Here is a 6,184-nt window from a genome sequence, read left to right as displayed (position 1 = left end):
GTAAGCTGCAAGGGCATGGATATAATTTAAAAAGACATTGTACAACAAAAAGGAGCACTTTCCCTTACCTGCCAGCCTTCACCCCCATAACAGATGGCATACGTGTGTGCAGTGTCAAGCATGATGAGTACAACAGTTCAGGATACAAGCATTGGCAAATGGAGTGGATATTGTTGGCCTGGAAGGCTGAATGAGCAGAGGTGGATCTGCTTGTATCTGTCTTTAAAAAGTCTTCATAGTACAACACTTTCCTAAGCAAGAAAACTTAGGCCCATGGGCCTTCACTGGTGCCTTTTGCCAACACCAAAGGATGGAAACATCATTTCTGTCATAATCTGAACATACTTCCAGAAAACTGCTCAGAATATTTTATGAGTTACTCTATCAAAACCAAAGATAGTACAAAAGACAGAAAACTTTAGCTCAATATACCTCATGAATAGATTTGCATGTAAGTGCAAATCAAATCTAGCAACTGTAAAGAGTCACAGCCAAATCAAATATCAGAACTGAGCCATCATCATCTCCAGAGATATACAAAACCTTTACAGAACTCAGTATTTACTCACAATTAACATTCCTCACAAATTAGGAGCAGAAAGGAATCTCCTCTATGTGACTAAGAGTATTTATAAAGCTTTATTGCCAGTGTCTGGTTAAATAACAGGTGAATGCTTTTCCTGAGTTTCATTCCTAAAATGCAGTCAGTACTGCACTTCATGCCTTAGAATGAGGTGAGAAATGGTAAAAAGAAAAGGTGCAACAATTGGGGAGAAAATACACAAAGGTTCGATCTCAGTTTATAAACTCTAAGACACATTAAAAATGTAGCACCACAGGGGCCGGGAAGGTGGCGCTAGAGATAAGGTGTCTGCCTTGTAAGCGCTACCAAGGAACGGACCGCGGTTCGATCCCCCGGCGTCCCATATGGTCCCCCCAAGCCAGGGGCGATTTCTGAGCACATAGCCAGGAGTAACCCCTGAGCATCAAACGGGTGTGGCCCAAAAAAACCAAAAAAAAAAAAAAAAAAAAAAAAATGTAGCACCATTTCTTCACAACTTACCATTCTATCAACTTTCTCACGTACAGACTAAGAAGTACTGAGCAGTGTTAAGGACACCAAGGTCTTCTGAACCTCAAGGATTCTTTGGAGACTATGGTTGCCATCGAGCTGGTTTGCCCGTGTGTTAATGAGAATGTAGATGTAAAAATAGAGGTCTAATTATGTAGTAAACTTCACACTATCCATTATAAAGCTGGATCCTTTAATTTAAATTTTATGGCAATAGTAAGGCATGAAAGCAGAGGCTGTATCTGGAAAATCAGAAGAGGGCATCTATTTGCCTGATGTATGACTTCTCGGAAACTCTGCAGATACTCACACTGCTCTGAATCTGTCTCATCACTGGTACAGAGGTGTGAAACCCAGGGCCAACATCAAGTCTTCATAATCCATTTCCTTGGGAAACTAGAAAACTCTACCTAAGCTGAGTCCACACAATCTGTCAGTTGTTAAGTTCTTTCTTCTAGGTATACAACCCCTTTGTGTTAAAGCTTTGCTATTAAAATAGTCTCACTAGGGGCCGGGCGGTGGCGCTGGAGGTAAGGTGCCTGCCTTACCTGCGCTAGCCTAGGAGACGGACCGCGGTTCGATTCCCCGGCGTCCCATATGGTCCCCCAAGCCAGGAGCGACTTCTAAGCGCATAGCCAGGAGTAACCCCTGAGCGTCACCGGGTGTGGCCCAAAAACCAAAAAAAAAAAAAAAAAAATAGTCTCACTAATCTGAAAAATTTATACAAAATATCAATCAGGTAACTGCTGTAGAATACTGTAATTGTCAAAAGTTTTTTGAAAGAAAATTGTTTATTAGCTTTCTTTCAAATTTCCCTTTCAGCACACAGAGAAACACACACACACACACACACACACACACACACACACAAAGTGACTCAAGTCACTGAGTGAAGGAGACGTAGAAATTTATTTAGAAAACCAATGACTATGTTTGCAATAAAATCCTAAAATTTCGGAAGTACAATGGTAAAGGTTTTTTTGAATAAACTCAAGAGTTACTTGATTCTCAGACATGGTGGGGCCCAGTATGAACCCATCAGGAAAAAAAGTGACTAGAATGGGTCCCTCAAGGGCACTCAGAAAGACAGAAAGGCAAAATCCTTGCTTCCCTATTACCCTTTCAAGTTTTTCTGTCATTTCTCATTGTCTAATCTCTAATGTTTTGAAACACATTTGCTAACATTTACTAAAAGTAAGTTACTAATAGAAAATAAGCTTGTCACATATGTTCTGTTGGTTCCAGAATAAAATTAAAACACAATATCCTCTGTAAAGCAAATATATTTATTATGCACTTTCATATACATAGGGATTTTTGCTGAATATAGTACAAGGAATAAAATAAAACTTTTACAATGTGAAGTTCAATGTACATTTTAGATTATTTACATACCCCAAACCAAGGGAAAAATAAAAAGAAAGCAATCATCTGCGACCACATTGGCTGATAAGTATAAATGGAGGCATGAAGCAAAACGAACATTTGCATAGTCAAACAATACTGAGAAGAGGGTTTGCTCCTAGGCTTGAAGATAGGAACAACTGGGAGCTGAATAAGGGTGGAGGGGACAAAGATAAGAGGGATGGGTTGGCTGTGCTCAGCGTACATGGGGAGGGGATAAGAACAGGAATGAGGGGCTGCTGTGCTCAATGCATAAGGGGAGGGAACAAGGACAGGAAGGAGGGGATGCTGTGCTCAGTGTACATGGGGAAGAGGGGTGGGTTGACAAGGACAAGAAGAGGGGACACTGACACTGGCCTTGCTCACAGTGCACACAGACTTACTGTCACTGTCACCTTTCCTTTCTGCAAGTACCTGGATTTTTCAGTTTTAGTTCCTGCATTCTCATCACTTCCATCTTTCTCAACAATGGGCACAGTGGAATGTTAGAAAGATGTTTTAAGCACATGAATCCGGTAGCGGCATTGGGTGATTTACAAAATCTAAATATCTTATGTAAAAAATAGCTCTTTAGGAATCACACTGGGAGGGAGGCAGTGTTTGCTTGTAGTGGTTATGGCCATGGTGGTGTGGAACCAGCAGGTGGAAGGGGCGTGCCCAGCACCCTCACCATCTTGACCTTGTCCTATTCCAAAGCAGAAACACTAACTTCTGAAAAAGTCAGTGGGACTCTCCCCTCAATAGGTTTTCTTTCAACCACAGTTTCAAGTGTGTGTGGTGTGGACACAAAACCTTTAGTTCCTTAAAGAACGTCATCCCTCACATAAGGAGTCATAGCTCTGCCCTTTGACCAAAAGGTGCATTTTTTGTAAAAACAATAAAGTTAAATAAATACAATTCCAATAGTTCAAGGTTAATAGGAAAACGGGTGGCTTTCAGGGTTCATTCTAAAGAAAAATACACCTAGTAAGAAGCGAGAGCTTCACCTTCTACTGTGAGGTAAGCAGACGGTATTTGAGATATGAGTCAAGTTGGTTCAAAATAGCTAGAGTTTATTAACAGAATTATCAACAATTTTAAGGCTGATTTGCAAAGAGTCCTATTAAGTGTATTTATCAAAAGTCCCATAGGGACAAAACTCTATCCCTGAAACATTCACATTCGAGTTTTCAATAACACCATGGCACCACAGTGTGTGACCGCACAGCCCTGATCTTACTCCTGATGCAGCTTGGAGCAGACAGAAAGGCCAGGGTTGCTGGCATGGTGAGACAAAAGCAACAGCAAAGCCTTCCACACAGGCTCCGTGAAGCACAGAGGAAGCCCCATCTCCCTCACCACCTGCACCCCAGGAGACACACTCTAGGGGGTGGACAGCAGAGGGAGATTCTGTGCGCTGTCTCAAATGCTCTTTCCTTATTCCCGCTCCTCGGAAGTACAAGCCAAGAACAGCACCACAAAGCTGGGTGAGCACCTCTGAGCTCCTCCAGTGGCCAAAGCTAGCACCAGAGCCTCTACAAAACAAAGTCCAGTCCCTCTGAGCACAGAAGCAGCAAGACCCTGCAGGGTGTTGGCAGGGGGCTGGAGCACCCGGGAAAGGTCAGCTCTGCTTCCCTGGGACAGTTAACTCTCTCAGCCCTGGTATCCCACCATCCCGTAAGTAATGGGCCAAAGAAGGCAGGGAAGAGGTGGACAACCAGTGCAAACCTCTCACTCTTTAATTAGTGAAGAGCAACCAAGAGCTTGCTGCGGGTGTGAGAACCCAGTGCAGCACCAGGGATACACTCCACTCTCTAAAAATGGGCCTGAAGGGCTGACGGGAAGCTGTGGTCATGAAGGGATTTACAACCTAGGGAAAGCTAGACATGAAGCCAGTGTGGATGCTCATGAAGAGCTGGAGCTCATTAAGCAGAGGGAAAAAAGGCAGCCCAGAGCTTGGTCAGGGGACTCCCAGCACCAACTGCCCATAGTACTGTGCCAGGCTGGACGCTGGAAGCTACACACACAAGAAGAGCCCCTCCTGGGGGCAGTTATGGCCTGCCCAACACATGAATTTGGGAAACCTATGTGTTTTGGAAAGTCCGAATTCAAGTTGTAGACTAGCGCTGCTCCTGGAAGTCCCGAGAAGTCTTACACTTTCATTATCTGTCTAGAAAACATATATATTTAAACCCGTAGGTAGCACTGAACAAAACGCACTTTCAGTCAAGGCTGATGGTGCAGTGAACATCAAAGACATGTGTGGTTTCCTTTATTGAGAGACACTTGCAAAGATACACAAGAAACAGACCAAATGGACAGGGTGGATGCCAACAGAATATGCACATTTAAGTGCCACAGAAGGAAAACAAATAAATACAAGAAACACTTTTCATATGTGTTTGATCATGGCACATGCACACTTATCAAATCTTAACTTAAAATACTCAAATCTTTTTCAGCGTTTCTCAGGTACTGAAGTTCATACCTACAGATGAAAGTGCTGAGTCTTAGTGGTGGGTCCAAGCACAGATAGGCCCGACTGAGCTTAGTGGGGACAGAGAAGCAGCCAGATGCAGGCAGGAGGCACATCACAGCCACAGAAAACTGTGCAGACCTGCTTCTTCCTCTCACCAAACCCGAACCGTGCTTCTGCTCAGTCGCTGCAGAACCACTCCAGCCATGATGGAAGACAACTAGTATGAAAGTTAAAAACAAAATTAACATCTGTATCTTTGATCACATATACATGGAATCTGAGGCCCTTTTGGAGAACTTATTTGCACAAACACACTTTTTCTGGGAAGCACTAAGGAGTCATGCTGATTAGATAGATATTCAGGACTCACAGTGCACATAGTCTTACTTTACAGCAGGTATGAGGCCTGGCAAACAGCACTTTCAGGGTGTGTGTTTGCTCTTCAATAGTGGGAGTGGAGCATGGACTGCATGCTCATGTGCTGTCTTTCCATTTGTCAACAGGCCTCCCAAGGAAGTCTGAGGTGATTTATAATCCCTTTCCATTTAAACATCTCTCCAACATCAAAGGAAGCCAGACATGTCAGCTGGCTGAAGGACAGTGCCAATGGCCGAGGGTAGGGGGAAGGGCAGCTGAGGTGAGCAGGTCTGTACTGAAGTCAGCAAGACCCACCACTGGGAAGTGCACGGCCTGTGTCACCTATCCCTGCACAGGCAGGGAACATCACTGAGTGGAGATAGCCCTTCCCTCGCTCCTCACAGCAGGGATCCCTATGCATCTAGCAGTCAACATACCACTGAAGTTTGGGCATGATTTTCCTATCGAAAAGTTCTTGGCTAAGGCCTGGTCCGTGAATTCCACGTGTCACATCTGTTCTCACAGCAGGCACACTTCCAGGGAAGATTCTGGAAATGCTTGCTGTAGTCAGCTCTGCCCTTTATGATTCTGACTGCTGTCAGTAGGATACTATGTTCACAATGAATGGGGACTGCCCAAGACATTGTCCCACCCTGCCATGCCATCAAAGTTGTGTGAAGAGAGAGAACTGTCCAGGACAGACACGGTCACCATGCTCAGGCTTCTGACTAGCTTACATGTGTCCCATAAACCAGGAACACATGCTGCATGTGCCATTGGAAAGCCAGTTGTGCATGTGCTGACAGGCAATACACAGAGCAACTATGAACACCTGACATGAGCAGCACTTTGGAGAGGAGGAGAAATAGGGGTGAGCAGGGCAGGGCACACCA

The sequence above is a fragment of the Suncus etruscus genome, chromosome 3, assembly GCF_024139225.1.
Source record: "Suncus etruscus isolate mSunEtr1 chromosome 3, mSunEtr1.pri.cur, whole genome shotgun sequence".
Lineage (NCBI taxonomy): Eukaryota > Metazoa > Chordata > Mammalia > Eulipotyphla > Soricidae > Suncus > Suncus etruscus.
Note: the sequence above shows the minus strand (reverse complement) of the source record.